This window comes from Peromyscus leucopus, chromosome 14 (genome assembly GCF_004664715.2).
Source record: "Peromyscus leucopus breed LL Stock chromosome 14, UCI_PerLeu_2.1, whole genome shotgun sequence".
Classification (NCBI taxonomy): Eukaryota; Metazoa; Chordata; class Mammalia; order Rodentia; family Cricetidae; genus Peromyscus; species Peromyscus leucopus.
This window is the reverse complement of record NC_051075.1, coordinates 49,268,450-49,287,673: the sequence shown is the minus strand read 5'-3', so window position 1 is coordinate 49,287,673 and position 19,224 is coordinate 49,268,450.

Below are 19,224 nucleotides of genomic sequence, written 5' to 3'. Positions count from 1 at the left end.
TAATCTGTGTCATACTATTGAGAAACTGAGAGCATTAGTACTGAGAATTATCATTGTGCATTGTTTATTGCTTCCTGTTACTTGGTTGTTATGGTGTGGGTTTTCCACTTTCCTTTGATTTGCTGGTCTGTCATTATTTTTTTTTTGTGTGTGTGTTTTCTGGAGTGTGGCTGACCTCTTAGACTGGTTTTCCTTCCATTGCTTTGATTTGTAAATAGATACTGCTTACATTTGGTTTTATCATGCGCCTCTGTCTATGGTGACTTATAGTTTTGCTGGGTACAGTAGTCTGAGATGGCATCTGTTTTTTTTTTTTTTTCTTTTTTAGTTTGAGGAACATTTGTCCAGGCCTTCTGGCCTTTACAATCTTCAATGAACAGTTGGATGTTATTCTTATGGTTCCACCTTCATATATTACATGGTACTTTACCCTTGGAGCTTTTAATATTCTTTCTTCCTTGTGTACTTTTAGTGTTTTGATTACTAGGTATCTGTCATGGTTCTATTTGGTGTTCTGTATGCTTCTTGTACATTGACAGGCAAGACCTCCTTCTTTAATTAAGGGAAATTCTCTGATTTTGTTGAAAGTACTTTTCTGTGCTTTTCAGCTAGATTTCCTCTCCTTCCCTCATTACTATTATTCATAGGTTTGTTCTTTTCATAGTGTCTCAGATTTGCTGGGTGTTTTGTGCCTAGAGTTTCTTTGAGTAGGTATCCATGTCTTCTAGTTTGTCACCAATGCTCAAGAGTCTCACTTCCACGTCTTGTAATCTGTTGATGAGGTTTACCTCTCAGCTTATTATTTGACTTCCTGTTTTTATCCAGTCTTATCTCAGTTTGGGTTTTCTTTAGTGATTCTATTTCTACCTTTACAGCTTGAACTATTTTCTTTTTTTTTTCTCCCGCTCTCTTTCCCTCGACCCTCGCCCTTCATTGCTCCCGCTCATGTCCAGGCTGTTCATGTAGATCTCATCCATTTCTCCGTGTCTTTCTTGGGGTCCCGTTTTCCAGGTAGCCTCACTGGTGATGTGAGTAGCAGTCCAGTCATCCTTGTTCCACATCTAGCATCTTCCTATGAGTGAGTACATACCATATTTGTCTTTCGGAGTCTGGGTTACCTCACTCAGGATGATTTTTTTCTAGATCCATCCATTTGCCTGCAAACCTCATGATGTCATTGTTTTTCTCTGCTGAGTAGTATTCCATTGTGTATATGTGCCACAATTTATTTATCCATTCTTCAGTTGAAGGGCATCTAGGTTGTTTCCAGGTTTTGGCTATTACAAACAATGCTGATATGAACATAGCTGAGCAAGTGCTCTTGTGGTATGATTGAGCATTTCTTGGGTATATGCCCAGGAGTGGTATAGCTGGATCTTGGGGGAGATTGATTCCCAATTTTCTAAGAAAGCGCCATATTGATTTCCAAAGTGGTTGTACAAGCTTGCATTCCCACCAGCAGTGGAGGAGAGTTCCCCTAGTTCCACGTCCTCTCCAGCATAAAGTGTCTTCAGTGTTTTTGATCTTAGCCATTCTGACAGGCGTAAGGTGGTATCTCAGAGTTGTTTTGATTTGCATTTCCCTGATGATTAGGGATGTTGAGCAATTCCTTAAATGTCTTTCAGCCATTTGAGTTTCCTCTGTTGAGAATTCTGTTTGGTTCTAAAGCCCATTTTTCAATTGGACTGTTGGTCGTTTTGATGTCTAATTTCTTGAGTTCCTTATATATTCTGGATATCAGTCCTCTGTCACATGTGGAGTTGGTGAAGATCTTTTCCCATTCTGTAGGCTGTCGCTTTGCCTTGTTGACTGTATCCTTTGCTCTGCAAAAGCTTCTCAGTTTCAAGAGGTCCCATTGTTTGATTGTTTCTCTCAGTGTCTGTGCTACTGGTGTTATATTTAGGAAGTGATCTCCTACGCCAATGCATTCAAGACTACTTACTACTTTCTCTTCTAGCAGGTTCAGAGTAGCTGGATTTATGTTGAGGTCCTTGATCCACTTGGACTTAAGTTTTGTGCACGGTGACAGATATGGATCTATTTGCAGCCTTCTACACGTTGATATCCAGTTATGCCAGCACCATTTGTTGAAGATGCTTTCTCTTTTCCATTGTACACTTTTGGCTTCTTTGTCAAAAATTATATGTTTATAGGTGTGTGGGTTAATGTCAGGGTCTTCAATTCGATTCCATTGGTCCACATGTCGGTTTTTATGCCAATACCAAGCTGTTTTTATTACTGTAGCTCTATAGTAGAGCTTGAAGTCAGGGATTGTGATGCCTCCAGAGGTTGTTTTATTGTACAGGATTCTTTTGGCTATCCTGGGTTTTTTGTTTTTCCATATGAAGTTGAGTATTATTCTCTCCAGGTCTGTGAAGAATTGTGTTGGTATTTTGATGGGGATTGCATTGAATCTGTAGATTGCTTTTGGTAAGATTGCCATTTTTACTATGTTAACCCTGCCTATCCATGAGCATGGGAGATCTTTCCATTTTCTGACATCTTCTTCAATTTCTTTTTTCAGAGACTTAAAGTTCTTGTCATATAGGTCCTTCACTTGCTTGGTTAGTGTTACCCCAAGGTATTTTATGTCATTTGTGGCTATTGTAAAGGGTGATGTATCTCTAATTGCCTTCTCAGCTTTTTTGTCCATTGTATATAGGAGGGCTACTGACTTTTTTTGAGTTGCACTTGTATCCTGCTATGTTGCTGAAGGTGTTTATAAGCTTTATCAGTTCCTGGGTGGAATCTTTGGGGTCACTCAAGTATACTATCATGTCATCTGCAAATAGGGAAAGCTTGAATTCTTCCTTTCCAATTTGTATCCCCTTAATCTCCTTATGTTGTCTTATTGCTCTGGCTAGAACCTCAAGTACTATATTGAATAAGTATGAGGAGAGTGGACAGCCTTGCCTCATTCCTGATTTTAGTGGAATTGCTTTGAGTTTCTCTCCATTTAATTTGATGTTGGCTGTTGGCTTGCTGTAAATTGCCTTTATTATGTTTAGGTATGTTCCCTGTATTCCTGATCGCTCCAAGACTTTTATCATGAAGGGGTGCTGGATTTTGTCAAATGCCTTTTCTGCATCTAGTGAGATGATCATGTGTTTTTTTTCTTTGAGCTTGTTTATATGGTGTATTACATTGATGGACTTTCATATGTTGAACCACCCTTGCATCCCTGGGATGAAGCCTACTTGATCATGGTGGATAATTGTTCTGATGTGTTCTTGGAGTCTGTTTGCCCATATTTTTGAGTATTTTTGCATCAATGTTCATGAGGGAGATCGGTCTGTAGTTCTCTTTCTTTGTTGCATCCTTGTTTGGTTTAGGAATCAGGGTAATTGTAGCCTCATAGAAGGAGTTTGGTAATGTTCTTTCTGTTTGTATTATGTGGAACAATTTAGAGAGTATTGGTATTAACTCTTCTTTGAAGATCTGGTAGAATTCTGAGCTGAAACCATCTGGTCCTGGGCTTTTTTTGGTTGGGAGACTTTTAATGACTGTTTCTATTTCCTTAGGGGTTATTGGACTATTTAAATAGTTTATCTGGTCTTGATTTAACTTAGGTATGTGGTACCTATCCAGAAAAATGTCCATTTCTTTTAGGTTTTCCAGTTTTGTGGAGTAGAGGTTTTTAAAATATGACCTTATAATTCTCTGGATTTCCTCAATGTCTGTTGTTATGTCCCCCTTTTCATTTCTGATTTTGTTGATTTGGATTCTCTCTCTGTCTTTTGGTTAGTTTGGATAAGGGCTTGTCTATCTTGTTGATTTTCTCAAAGAACCAAATCTTTGTTTCATTAATTTTTTGTATTATTCTCTTAGTTTCTAATTTATTAATTTCACCTCTCACTTTGATAATTTCCTGGCGTCTATTCTTCCTGGGAGACTTTGCTTCTTCTTGTTCTAGAGCTTTCAGGTGTGCTGTTAAGTCACTAGTGTGGGATTTCTCCAACTTCTTTATGTGGGCATTTAGTGCTATGAATTTCCCTCTTAGCACTGCTTTCATAGTGTCCCATAAGTTTGGGTATGTGGTGACTTCATTTTCATTGATCTCTAGGAAGTCTTTAATTTCTTTCTTTATTTCTTCCTTAACCCATTGGTGATTCAGTTGAGCATTATTCAATTTCCATGAGATTATAGGTTTTCTGTAGTTTTTGTTGTTGTTGAAATCTAACTTTAAACCATGGTGGTCTGATAGAACACAGGAGGTTATTCCAATTGTTTTGTATCTGTTGAGATTTGCTTTGTGGCCAAGTATGTGGTCAATTTTAGAGAAAGTTCCATGGGGTGCTGAGAAGAAAATATATTCTTTCTTGTTAGGATGGAATGTTCTGTAGATATCTATTAGGTCCAATTGGGTCATGACATCAGTTAAGTCCTTTATTTCTCTGTTAAGTTTCGATTTGGGAGATCTGTCCAGTGGTGAAAGTGGGGTGTTGAGATCTCCCACTATTAATGTGTGGGGTTTTATATGTGGTTTAAGCTTTAGTAATGTTTCTTTTACATATGTGGGTGCCCTTGTGTTTGGGGCATAAATGTTCAGAATTGAAACTTCATCTTGGTGGATCATTCCTGTGATGAGGATGTAATGCTCTTCTTGATCTCTTTTGATTGATTTTAGTTTGAAGTCTATTTTGTTGGATATCAGGATGGCTACCCCTGCTTGTTTCTTAAGACCATTTGATTGGAAAGTCTTTTCCCAGCCTTTTATTCTTAGGTAGTGTCTGTCTTTGAATTTGAGATGTGTTTCTTGTATGCAGCAGAAAGATGGGTCCTGCTTTCGTATCCATTCTGTAAGCCTATGTCTTTTTATAGGTGAATTAAGTCCGTTGATATTAAGGGATATTAACGACCAGTGATTATTTTTGGTGGTAGTGTGTGTGTGTACTTCTCTTCTTTGGGGTTTACTGTTGTGGCTTTATCTATTGCCTGTGTTTTCGAGTGTGTATCTGACTTCCTTCGGTTGGAATTTTCCTTCTAGTGCTTTCTGTAGGGCTGGGTTTGTGGATAGGTATTGTTTAAATCTGGCTTTGTCTTCGAATGTCTTGTTCCTTCCGTCTATGATGATTGAAAGTTTTGCTGGGTATATTAGTCTGGGCTGACATCCATGGTCTCTTAGTGTCTGCATTACATCTGTCCAGGTCCTTCTGGCTTTCAAAGTCTCCATTGAGAAATTGGGTATTATTCTGATGGGTTTATTTTTATAGGTCACTTGGCCTTTTTCCTTTGCTGCTCTTAATATTCTTTCTTTATTCTGTACATTTAGTTGTTTAATTATTATGTGTCGAGGGGACTTTTTTTTGGGGTCTAGTCTGTTTGGTGTTCTATAGGCTTCTTGTATCTTCATAGGCATTTCCTTCTTTAAGTTGGGAAAGTTTTCTTCTATAATTTTGTTGAATATATTTTCTGTGCCTTTGAGTTGGTATTCTTCACCTTCTTCTATCCCTATAATTCGTAGGTTTGGTCTTTTCATGGTGTCCCAAATTTCTTGGACATTTTGGTTCATGACTTTGTTGGCTTTAGTGTTCTCTTTGACTGATGAAACCATTTCTTCTACTGTATCTTCAATGCCAGAGATCCTCTCTTCCATCTCTTGCATTCTGTTGGTTATACTTGCATCTGAAGTTCCCGATCTTTTACTCAGGTTTTCTATTTCCAGCATTCCCTCTGTTTGTGTCTTCTTTATTTTTTCAATTTCCCTTTTCAGGTCTTGGACTGTTTCCTTTACTTGTTTCATTGCTTTTTCATGATTTTCTTTCAGTACTTTATTGTTTTCTTCTAGTACTTTATTGTTTTCTTTCTGTACTTTATTGTTTTCTTCCAGGACTTTGTTTTCTTCCAGGACTTTGTTGTTTTCTTGCAGGACTTTATTGTTTTCTTCTAATTTGTTTGCCCTTTTCTTTAGTTGTTTACAACGTTCTTCCAATTTTCTTGTCTTTTCCTCTACACAAGCCTCTACCTTCTTCATGATGTTACTCATAAGGCTACTTTCTTCTGCTTCTTCCAATTTTTGATGTTCAGGTCTAGATGTTGGAGGTGGACTAGGTTCTGGTGATGCTGTATTGCTCTTCATTTTGTTGTATGTACTTCTGCCTTGACGTCTGCCCATCTCCTTGTGGTTCCTTCTTAGTCTTATCAGTGTACTTGGTTCAGAAAGAGCTGACAGATTCAGGAAGTCTCTCTCTCTTGTCCAGATGGGAGTTCTCTTGTCCAAATGGGAACTCTGGGGCAGGATGGAAGCTTTTATCTGGACTGGAAGTCTCTCTCTGGTCCAGAAGGGAAGTCAGGGGCAGGATGGGAGCTGGGGGCCGTTCTCTAAGTCTTAGGAAGTGGCTGGGGTCTTGGGCTCTGGTCCAGAAGGGAAGTCGGGGGCAGGATGGGAGCTGCTTGAACTATTTTCATTATTTTATTCTGCTCTTTGTGTTCTCACAGCCTTCATTAAGGAATGTATCCATATCCTCTTTAAGGTCCTTGACAGATTCGTAACTGCTATTTTGAAGTCCTTATTTTGCACTTCAGCTGTATTGAATTTCTAAGGGTCTACTCTGGTATATTGTCTTGAGTGTTAACGTTGGTGCTTTTGTACTGGCATCTAGGCATCTGGATTTAGGATGATTGAGGTGATTCTAGGTGTTGCTATCTGGTCTTGTCTTTTTTGTGTGGGTGTCCCACTTGTTGGTTTCTGTTGCACTCTCTGGATCTTAGGAAAGCTTGGTGCCTGTGGGTTGCCTAGTAGAGAGTGTTTCTGTAGTCAGTGGGTGGCAGAAAGGATTAGAGGCAAGCTAGGAGAAAGGACTGAGAGGGGCTAGAGGAAGGAGCTAAGGGGATCCTATTCCTACAGTGAGGTGGGGTCCAGAGGGTTGGAAGTGTGGTGGTAGAAGGGTCCCCTGCAAGTAGGTTGCAGTAAGATAAAGACTAATGAGGAGAGACAAGGATGAAACACTAAAGGGACCTCAAGTCTATACTAAGAGTTGATATCTCCAGTGAGTGGAGTTAGGGCTGAAGGAGGGGCACCTGTGAACAGGGTGTTATTGGGCTGAGGGTGAGAATGGGATAATCTTAATGGAAGACAGGAGGGATAGTGTGAACCAACCACCTGCGTCCCTGCTAGATGTGGTCTTTGGGGTTCCAGGCAGAGAGAGTTTCTAGGTACCAAAAGCTGACACAAAGGAATGGGGTTGGACTAGAAGGGGTTGTGAGAAGGTCCACAGGAATGGAGAAATCTGGATCTGTAGCAAGGTTCTGTAGAGTCCCCAGGAAATGGAGTTAGGGAGGGAGGAGAGGCACCTGCAAGTAGTCTACTACAGGGTTGGGAATGAGACTGGAGAGACTGTAATGGGAAGGAAGGAGAATGTTATCACATACTTGAGATCCCAGGCAGAGTGTTTGTAGGTATTGGCAGTTGGCACAGAGGAATGGGATGGGCTCTACTGCAGATTTCAATTTACTTTCTTTTTTATTCATACTTAGTGTTTTAGCTATGACATATCATGAAGGTTTTCTTTTCTGGTCTTGTCTGTTTGATGTTCTCTGTGCTGCTTGTATTTATGTGGATGTGTCTTTCCTTAGTTTGGCGAAGTTTTCTTCTATGATCTGAGCTATACCATTGACTTATACTCTTCTGTACATGTAACAGTCTTATTAAATAAGAAACACAGAGCCAAATGCAGAGTTAAAAGCCCAAGAGGTCAGAGCAGTAGTTAAGAACTGAATCTAAGGGGCTGGAGAGATGGCTCAGAGGTTAAGAGCACTGGCTGTTCTTCCAGAGGTCCTGAGTTCAATTCCCAGCAACCATATGGTGGCTCACAACCATCTGTAATGAGATCTGGCTCCCTCTTCTGGCCTGAAGGGATACATGCAAGCAGAATACTGTATACTTAATAAATAAATCTTTTTAAAAAAAAAAGAACTGAATCTAAAAATCCTTTCTTACCCTTCACTGCTGCTGCCATCCTTCCCCTCAGAAAGAGGCCTACTTCCTGTGTGTCTGTCTTTTTATTGACTTTCTGTTCTGCCTTCTCATTGGTTGTAAACCCAACCACATGATCTCCTTGTCACTGCCTGTCTATACAGACCTCTAGGTCCCTATGGTTGATATTGAGATTAAAGGCATGTGTCTCCATGCTGGCTGTATCCTTGAACACACAGAGATCTGCCTGTCATGTGATCAGGATTAAAGGTATGTGCCACCACCATCCGGCTTCTGCTATGGTTTGCTATTAGCTCTGACCCTCAGGATACTTTATTTATTAACATACAAATAAAATCATATTTCAGTACAAGTGAAATATCATATTTCCCCTTTCTATTTTAATAAAAAGAAAAAAGAAAAAAGTTATAGCTAATATAAAAAACTATATACAAAAGTACAATAACTATATACAATATATACAAGCAATAAATACCTAAACAATGTCTAGTCCATTTGCATTTGACAAATTCAGAGAAAATAATTTCATTATCTATCCTATTTTGGTAAGTTCAAAATGTACCTGATTCACTTTCTATCCTAACTTATATTACTAACAGAACTATCTTATAACATGTTTCAAATTTATACACTTACTCTTTAGTGAGTTTCTTTTCTAAAATTCTTAACAAGGAAAACTGTAGCTATCTAAACTTTAACTATAACTATCTAATTTTCAACTCCCTCAGAGACCCAAGAAGGAAATTTTACCTAACACAAATAAAAACAAGAAGTGCACCCAAGCAGCTTCCAAAAAAATGTGAGTTGACAGAAACAGCCAGCTGCCTGGAGGTTTTTCCGAGCATTGGGGCATCATCTTCAGCCTATAGGCTTAGCGTATCTGACAGACTCATTTGTGAATTAGGATGTACACAGGCCAACAGTTTGACCTCACATTTGGTGAGAGCAGTCCATGTACCAGAACACCTGAATTCCACTAGTGTCATGTCATGATTCAGGATTTTAAATTCTGGAAATTGTTGGGTTTTTTTTATTTTTTGAATTCAGCTGTCCATTCTTCTTGGCTTGTGTGTGTGGCTTCATCTCGGCATCCTGTTCTCCTCCACATCCCTTTCTTCTCAGCTTGTGGGTGGCTTCAACACTTTTATTAAATGCCAGTCTATCATTGAGAGATTAGACACTGTCAGCTTAGTTATTCTTTCAAAAATAACTGTTTCAGCTGCTGTTCCACTGCACATCAGAAGCCATCAGTCCACTGCCTGTTCAGCTGACTTCGAAGACAAGGGCACTGTACCTTTTCCAGATTGCAAAGGCCACTTCAGGGATGGTGTTATATTGTCTTGGCCTCAGAAGATGCTTTTTGTTAAAGCCACAACCACACTTGTTTTGGCAAGAATTGGTAGTCCTTTGTTTTGTGTCCTGTCTGTCCATTTTGTCCTGTTTGTCAGCAGTCAATTTGGGGATACTTTGTTGTCCAGTGGCTAAATTTTGCCACAAGGAAAGTTAACTCCATATGCAGTTTCTTTAATGCCCATATTTTCTCTGAATAGATTGGTACTGCCAGAAGCCAACATGTCTCATAGTCATAACAAAAACAGAAAATTTTTCTAAGTTATTAAAACATTTTAAATGCCATATTCTGTAGATCTCTGAAGGGTTTGAAGATGACCTGTCTATCTAAAATGTATTTGCTTGATCTTGAAAACATACCTAATATGACTACAAGTTCTATTGTAATGTCTAACTACTAACTTTCATTTCTTTATATCATAATAGCTGGTAATAATAACATACAAGGATTAGCAAATTGCATTACATTATTAAATGAATGGTAAAAGTACAATATCTTGAACAAGATTAGAAATATACATATAGCATTTTCTAACAATATTAATCTCAATATATATAATTTGTATACAATATTTAAAATCCAAATTAATGTAAAGTATTTAAAACTGGTCTTTTAAAAGTAGATTCAATAATCTATCTTTTAATCTATATCATATCTATATCTTCTCTTTATTTTTCTGAGTAGATTTATTAATCTACCCTCTATTCTAGCATTTCTATGTATCATTTTTTTTTAATACAAGAACCTTAAATCTAATCTCCTTTGCTTAGCCCTCCAGATATGAGCTTTTTTTGTTCATTTGAGGCAAAATCCAATTAGCTCTCTTTGATAGATCAATTCTACCGCTTTTGGGATATTTGCTGTTAATTTCTCCCAAAAAATTACTTCAAGCTCTTTGCTAAGTTTCACTTTCTGCCCAGAGGAAATTTTTCTTTTCTTTCCTTTTTTTTTTTTTTTTTAAATTATTTATTATGTATACAGTATTCTGCCTGCATGTGTCCCTGCAGGCCAGAAGAGGGCACCAGATCTCATTACAAGTGGTTGTTAGTTACCATGTGGTTGCTGGGAATTGAACTCAGGACCTCTGGAAGAGCAGTCGGTGCTCTTAACCACTGAGCCATCTCTCTAGCCCAAGAGGAAAATTTTCAATGTCCTCCTTTATTAAAGTTATGACAATTTCTGCTGGGTCTATTCCTGCTAATTGACAAAGTCTCAATTTTACTTTCCAAATCAAGTCAGAGATTTTTTCCACATAAGTTTTGAATTTTTTATTTGGTTTCTTTGGCAAAAATATCCATTCCAATATAATATCTTCCATCTGCATTAAAATTCCTGTAGGAGAATGCCTAGAGGGTAAAATAACCAAAATGCAATCCAGCTTTAGATTGATATGATCCACGTATCTTTCATGTACTTTCTTTTCTACCACGACCAATTCTTTGTCAGCTTCAGGTGATAATTCTCTTGGACTGTTTAAGTCCTTGTCACCTTCTAAAGTTTTGAACAAATTATTCAGTTCATCATTTTTTACCCTAACAATAGTTTGTAGATGAAAAATGTCTCCAAATAATATTTGAAAGTCATTAAGAGTCTGTAATTAATCTCTCCTAATTTGTACCTTTTCAGGTCTAATTTTTTGTAGACCTATTTTATATCCTAAATAATTAATAGAATCTCCTCTTTGTATCTTTTCAGGAACAATTTGTAAGCCCCAGAAAGGCAAAATTTTCTTTATTTCTTCAAACATTCTTTCTAAAGTATCTGCATTTGAGTCAGCTAGTAAAATGTCATCCATATAATGATAAATTTATATTTAGGAAAGTTTTACATATCACTTATAATGGTTGTTGTACAAAATATTGGCACAGAGTTGGGCTATTCAACATTCCCTATGGGAGGACCCTCCATTGATATCTCTTAACTGGTTGAGAATTATTATAAGTAGGCACCGTGAAGGTAAATCTTCCTCTGTCTTTTTCTTATAAGGGTATTGAAAAGAAACAGTCTTTTAAATCAGTAACTATGAGAGGCCATCCTTTAGGTAACAACGTAGGTAAAGCAATTCCAGATTGTAGAGAGCCCATTGGCTGAATTACTTTGTTAATTGCTCTAAGGTCTGTTACCATTCTCCATTTAACAGATTCCTTGTTAATAACAAATATAGGAGAATTCCAAGGGCTGGTTGATTCTTCAATATGCTGGACATTTAACTGTTCTTATACCAGCTCTTTTAATGCCTGGAGTTTCTCTGTTGTTAAAGGCCATTGCTGAACCCATACAGGCTTCTTTGTTAACCATTTTAAAGGTAGGGCTGTTGGTGTCTTTGGAAGATCATCAGTTTTTGTGCCCTGTTCTTGTATAATATGGATGGCTGGTGACCACTCATTAGAATAATGTCTTCTAATATTTCTCTCAGAAACATGTTCTAGTTTATGATTTGTTTCTGAGGTTGGAGGGGTGTTAATCTGAGTATTCCATTGTTGTAACTAGTCTCAACCCTACAGGTTCATAGCTATGTTAGCCACATATGGTTTTAATTTTCCTCTCTGTCCTTCTGGACCTAATCATTCAAGCCATCTTGCACTCTATTTCACTTGAGATAATGTTCCAATGCCTAACAGCTGAACATTTACCTCCTGAAGAGGCCAAGTTGGATGCAAAAATTCTGGTGCAATTGTGGTCACGTCAGCACTTGTGTCTACCAGACCAGACAACAAAACATCATTTATTTTTATTGTTAATGTTGGTCTTTGTTCATTTATAGAAGTTTGCCAAAAAATTTTTTTTATGATTTCTCCTGAGTTTTCTGTTCTCTCTGTCTCAGTTGTTTTATTACCCTGAGCAGCCTGGTTTATTCCAATAGGCACTTGGTTATTTAATTGCTCTTAGTAAGGGTTTCCTTTACGACTGCTGGAAAGGTCTGAACTGGATTAGCTGTGGGGGCCTGCCTGAGGCCCCTCTGGGAGTACCCAAAGACCGAGGCAAAGTGTTACCTTGCCTGTCCCTTGCTGATCTACATTTGGTGGTCCAGTATTTTCCCTTACCACACCTTCTGCATACTCTAGAAGGAAGGGGCATTCTATTGCCATTGTTCCTGGAAGAAACATTGTTTCTAGGAATGCTCTGTTTACAGTCCCTTTTTATTTTTATTTATTTTTTATTTTTTTGGTTTTTCGAGACAGGGTTTCTCTGTGTAGCTTTGCGCCTTTCCTGGAACTCACTTGGTAGCCCAGGCTGGCCTCGAACTCACAGAGATCCGCCTGGCTCTGCCTCCCGAGTGCTGGAATTAAAGGCGTGCGCCACCACCGCCCGGCTTACAGTCCCTTTTTAAATGTCCTTGCTTTGCACATCCAAAACATCTGAAATTCCTCATACTTCTTGAAATTGCTTCTCCTATCATCATATCATTATGGTCATGAGCCTCAACATTAAACGTATCTCTAATCCAATCTTCCAAGGGTGCAGATCTTGCCTTTAACAGACTGCTGCATTTGCATTCTCAAAAACCAAAGATTCGATTATTATCTTGCTAGCTTCTCAATTCAGGACCATTATCTTTAATGCTAAAGTCAGTCTTTGTAAAAAAATCTGTGAAGGATTCTTTTGAGCCCTGTATAACCTTTGTAAATGACTCAGTTTTCTTTCCTGGTTCCTCAACTCTGTCCCATGCATTCAAGGCTATCATTCGACACAGAATTAGGCTTTGGTATCATATAAACGTGTTTGTATTGCAGCATATTGGCCTTCTGCAACAAGCTTATCCTGGGAGATTTGTATACCTTTAGCCCTCCATTGTTTTTCTATGTTTTTAGCTTCCTCTTTGAATCACATTTGTCACTGCAGCTGTGCCCCGGGTTCCAGGACAGCATTTAACAGCTCTGGCCAGTCCTGTGGTATAATCTTATTATAAGTTGACCAGGAGTTTAACATTTGCTTTACAAATGGGGAATGCATGCCATAAGATACTATTGCCTTCTAAAACCTTCATAAATCTAACATTTCATTTGGAGTCCAAATATTTTGTACATTCACTTGAACAGGTAGCTGCTGTATGGTTACTGGATAAATTAAGGGTGATTGTATGAAAACAGGCTTTCTTTCTGTAACAATTTCACTGTTAATTTCTTCTGTCTGAATCTGAATTTCTCTATAATTCATTTTAACAGGTTTTTCTAAAGCTTTTAACCTGGCACTTGAATTGACTATCTTTTTAAATAGTAAAATAAGGATAAGGAAAGTAATAATGTGCATAATCCCATCAACATTAATCTTCTTATATAGTTGTTCCATTTTCAGACTGCCTAAAATTTTATCAAACAAAGACCAATTTTCCTCCAATGTACACATAATACCCATTTTTTTTCAATGTGGAAAATTTTTTTTAAATAGTTTTTTTCTTTAAAGTATTTGATATCTTTTTTTTAAAAAAGATTTATTTATTTATTATGTATACATTGTTCTGTCTATACATATCCCCACAGGCCAGAAGAAGGCACCAGATCTCATTACAGATGGTTGTGAGCCACCATGTGGTTGCTGGGAATTGAACACAGGACCTTTGGAAGAGCAAGCAGTGCTCTTAACCTCTGAGCCATCTCTCCAGCCCAGTATTTGATATCTTAATTGACTTACCAAGTCTGCATAGAACAGTAGAAATCCGAGGGAATTTCAAAACAGCTGCCCGTGGCTTCCCAGGTGGGAATCCAAAGATGAGAGAGAAAGAAAAGAAAGAAGGAAAGAAAGAAAGAAAAAAAGAAAGAAAGAAAGGAAGGAAGGAAGGAAGGAAGGAAGGAAGAAAGAAAAAGAAAGAGAAAGAAAGAGCCACGTGTTCTGGCTTGAGCTGAGTCGAGCCTGGGCTCCAGGTCCGACCACGTGAGTTGGCATTTCACCTGAAAGCAGCTCCATCTGCAGTTGTGTGTACCGGTGGCAACTACAGTCAGTGCAGCCTGACCTGGTAGCTCCAGCAGGGTCTGAGTTGTTTGTAGCACTGGCTTTTTTTTATTTTTTATTTTTTTAAAGCCTGAGCCACATGAATTGGCAATCTGACTTCAAGTAGCTCCAGCTGTGGGTAACTGCTTGTAGCTATGGTCAGTCGGGCCTGGGGCCTAGGCAGAGCTGGGCCCAGGCAGGGAGCTGGACCTGCTGAGGCAGGGAGCTGGGTCAGGCCACTGAGCCAAGCTGAGCCGAGAAGTTTTTAATGAATTCTTGCCACGTTGGGTGCCAAATGTAGATGTAATAGTCTTATTAAATAAGAAACACAGAGCCAAATACAGAGTTAAAAGCCCAAGAGGTCAGAGCAGCAGCCAAGAACTGATACTAAAAACCCGTTCTTACCCTTCACTGCCGATGCTGTCCTTCCCCTGAGAAAGAGACCTACTTCCTGTGTGTCTGTCTTTTTATTGACTTTCTGTTCTGCCTTCTCATTGGTTGTAAACCCAACCACATGATCTCCTCATCACTGCCTGTCTATACAGACCTCCAGGTCTTCTATGGTTGGTATTGAGATTAAAGGCATGTGTCTCCATGCTGGCTGTATCCTTGAACACACAGAGATCTGCCTGTCATGTGATCAGGATTAAAGGTATGTGCCACCACCATCCGGCTTCTGCTATGGCTTGCTATTAGCTCTGACCCTCAGGAAACTTTATTTATTAACATACAAATAAAATCACATTCCAGTACAAATAAAATATCACCATAATCTTCCCCTTCATGCATGTCTTGATTTGAAGGGTTTTTTTTCAAGGTCATCAACTTTCATGACTTATGCAGATCTAACTGTAAGACTTGGGATTTGAGGACATTAGAGAATGGGGAGGATCATAGTCTAATTCTGTATACCATTTTACTTTAGTTTCAGTGTATTTTTATACACAAATTATACAAAGAAATCATCTGGTCACTGTGTACTGTGCATATTGTCAGCATGGTTTTTTTTTGTTTTTGTTTTTAACCAGTAATGGAGTTTTCTAGAACATAACTGTACATGTTGAGCATACCACATGAAATAGTAAATAGTCATTGATTAAAGGATAAAGAGTAGGAAAATATGGGCTTCATAGATAACTCAAGTGGTAAAATGTTTGTTGCACAAAAACAGGACCCGAGTTCAGACCCCCAACACCCATTTTGAAGTCCAGAGGTGGTAGGGTCTATCTGTAATCCCAACATTGAGGTGGTTGAACCAGACAGATCTCTGGAGATAGTGGCCAAGCAGTCTAGCTAAATTGGTGAGTTCCAGGTTCAGTCTGCCTCAAAGACTAACCAGAAAGGGAGTGAGAAAGATACCTGTTGTCAACTGCTGGCTTCTAGAGGCACTAGCACACATATTTGCATACACACCTACATGCACACACTGTAGAACAAATCTTAAAAGGTCTTATTAATGAAAATATACCTGGATTAAGGTATTGGGGTGAATGCTGGAAGATCAGAGAAGCAGAACAAGCCACAGCCACCTCACCTTGCCAATTCCTCAGCTGATCCCTGTTTCCTCAAACTGGAAGCCTCTGAGTCCTGATCCGAATGGCTCTCATCTGAACTGTTATTCAGACGCCTAAAAGCTTAACCAGTTCTAGTTCCTGGTTTTCATGCCTTATATACCTTTCTGCTTTCTGCCATCACTTCCTGGGATTAAAGGCGTGAGTCACCATGCCTGGCTGTTTCCAGTGTGGCTTTGAACTCAGAGATCCAGATGGATCTCTGCTTCCCAACTGTTAGGTTTCTATACTAACTAGTGGCTGTTCTGTTCTCTGACCCCAGATAAGTTTATTAGGATGCACAATATATTGGGGGACACAATATATCAGCACAACACACAAACATACTCCACAAACACATGCACATGTATGCACATATGCATGCACAAAGAAAATTAGGAAGGCTAGACAGTGAAAGCAGGGATTAGGAGATAAGAAAAGAGATGGATCCATCTTCAGGGTAGAGAGATGGCTCTTTGCTTAAGAGTTGGTACTGCTCTTATGGAGGACATGAGTTCAGTTCTCAGCACCCATTTCAGGTTGCTCAAAACAATCTTGAACTCCAGCTCCAGGGGATCCAGTGTATGGTGATATTTTATTTGTGCTGAAATGTGATTTTATTTGTATGTTAATAAATAAAGTTGCCTGAGGGTCAGAGCTAATAGCAAGCCATAGCAGAAGTCTGGCAGTGGTAGCACATGCCCTTTATCCCGATCACATGACAGGCAGATCTCTGTGTGTTCAAGGACACCACCAGCATGGAGACACATGCCTTTAATCTCAATACCAACCATAGAAGACCTGGAGGTCTGTATAGACAGGCAGTGATGAGGAGATCATGTGGTTGGGTTTACAACCAATGAGAAGACAGAACAGAAAGTCAATAAAAAGACAGACACACAGGAAGTAGGTCTCTTTCTCAGGGGAAGGATGGTATCGGGTGGTAAGAAGGCTGTTTTAGTCTCAGCTGTTAGCTACTGCTCTGACCTCTTGGGCCTTTAACTCTGCATTTGACTCTGTGTTTCTTATTTAATAAGACCATTTGGCTCTGTGTTTCTTATTTAATAAGACTGTTACATCTACACCAATGCTTTTGGTAGGTGTCTTAGTTTGCTTTCTATTGCTGTGATGAAACATCATGACCAAAAGCCATTTGGGGAGTAAAGGAGGAAGTCAAGGCAGGAACTCAAGCAGGACAAGAACCAGAAGGCAAGAATTTCAAGGAGTTTTGTGGAGGCATTTTCTCAATTGAGTTTCCTCTACTTATTTGACTCTAGCTTGTGTCAAGTAGACAAAAAAAACTAACCAGCACAATAGGATAGTCATTTTTTTTTTTTTTTTTTTTTTGGTTTTTCGAGACAGGGTTTCTCTGCATAGCTTTGCGCCTTTCCTGGAGCTCACTTGGTAGCCCAGGCTGGCCTCGAACTCACAGAGATCCGCCTGGCTCTGCCTCCCGAGTGCTGGGATTAAAGGCGTGCGCCACCACCGCCCGGCCTAGGATAGTCATTTTTATGATATTAATTATTCCAGTCCTTGAGCAAGCAAAGTCTTTTCATCTTCTGATTATCTTCCTCAATTTCTTTTTCAATATCTTAAAGTTTTCATTATAGAGTTCTTTCATTTTGGGGGTAAGATTTTTTCCCCAAGTATTTATTTATTTGATATTTAATTATTTTGTGTGTATCTATTGTGAAAGAAAATATCTACACAATGTATTTTTCATGATTGTCATTGGTACATAGGGAATCTCTGGATTTTTGTGTGTTCATTTTGAATTCTCATACTCTGCTAGAAGTGTTTATCAGCTCTAAGGGTTTCTTTATCTTTAGGACTTCTTATATATAGAATCATGTCATCTGCAAGGAAGAACACTTTGAGTTTCTGTATTTGTGTCTCTTTCTTTCTCTTTTCTTATTGTTCTAGCTAAGACTTCAAGCTATTGAATAGGAATGAAGAGGGTGGACACTTTTGTCTTTCCTGGTCATCTTAGGAACATTGAGTTTTCCTCTACTTAGCATACTGTTAGTTATAGGTTTATTGTATACATCCTGTATGCACCTTCTACCTCTAATAATCAGGAAAGAATTATAGATTTTGTTAACAGCCTTCCTGCATCTAATGAGATGATCATGTGGTTTCTGTTTTTGAAGCTAATATGTGGTGGATTATATCTATTGATTTATATATGCTGTACCATCCCTGTATTACTGCAAAAAAACTAACTTTATCATGGTGAATAACATTTTTAATGAAATATTGAATTCAGTTTGCCAGTATTATATTGACAATTTTTGAATCTATATTCACCAGGGAGATAGGTCTAAAATAATCCTCCTTCTCCTCCTCTTCTTTTTCCTTTTGTGTGCCCTTATCTGGTGTTTTGGTATGAAGTTAATCCTGGATAATAAAAAGAACAGCATGGAAGCTGAATTTTGAAAGGGGCTTTAAATATTTTAAAGAGACCAAACTTTTTAAAGATTTGGACTTTTAAAGTTATTTAATGTCTTATATTGAAATATTAATATTAGCATGCCATCTTGGGGACAAATGAGAAAGAAAAAATTCTCGTTGAATACTGAAGTATCTTCATGTCAAGTTGACAAGGATTCAATCGTGCTGACCAGTTTCATGTCAGCCTGACACAGCTAGAGTCATTTTGGAAAAGGAAACCTCAATTGAGAAAATGCCCCCATCAGGCTGGCCTGTGGGCAAGCCTATGGTGTATTCTCTTGGTTAACTGATGCGAGAGAGTCGGGCTCACTGGGTGGGGCCACTCCTGGGATATTGGTCCTGGGTGCTATAAGAAAGAAGGCTGAGCAAGTAACAGAGCACAAGCCAGTACACATCACTCCTCTGTGGCCCCTGTGTAATTTTCTGCCTCCAATTCCTATCCTGTTTGAGTCTCTGCCCCAAATTCCCTCCATGATAGAGTGTGATCTGAGAGTTATAAGCTGAAATAAATCATTTCCTCCCCAAGTTGCAATAGAAATCCTAACTAAGTCAGATCCCAACTAAGTAGAGTAAAAAGAGGGAGAAATAAAGGAGGTAAGTCAGTAATTTTCTATACCGAGTTGAATCTACATACATGTAATCCAGTGTTAAAATGGTATTTTAAAGGGAAGGAAGGTGTCTTCTGAAATGCCATTGGTGTGTGAATGATGAAAGAGTTGTAAAAAACTAAACTAAGAGACTTCATCAGACATACTCATCTAAGTGTACCTAGCATACAAACACTTAAAATGAGCATGATGAGTTTTCCTTGGAGGCCATCACGTGAGAATACCTGACTGCTACTTTCTACTACTCCAGACATGTCTCTCCATGAACTATTACACCATACATGAGGAAATAACTGACTGTCTCAACTAATCCCATCGATTAGTTTGCATTGTTCTATAGCTCCCTTCAAATGAAAACATTTATAGAGGATAATCTTTGGTCTGCTTTCCTTCCCTAGT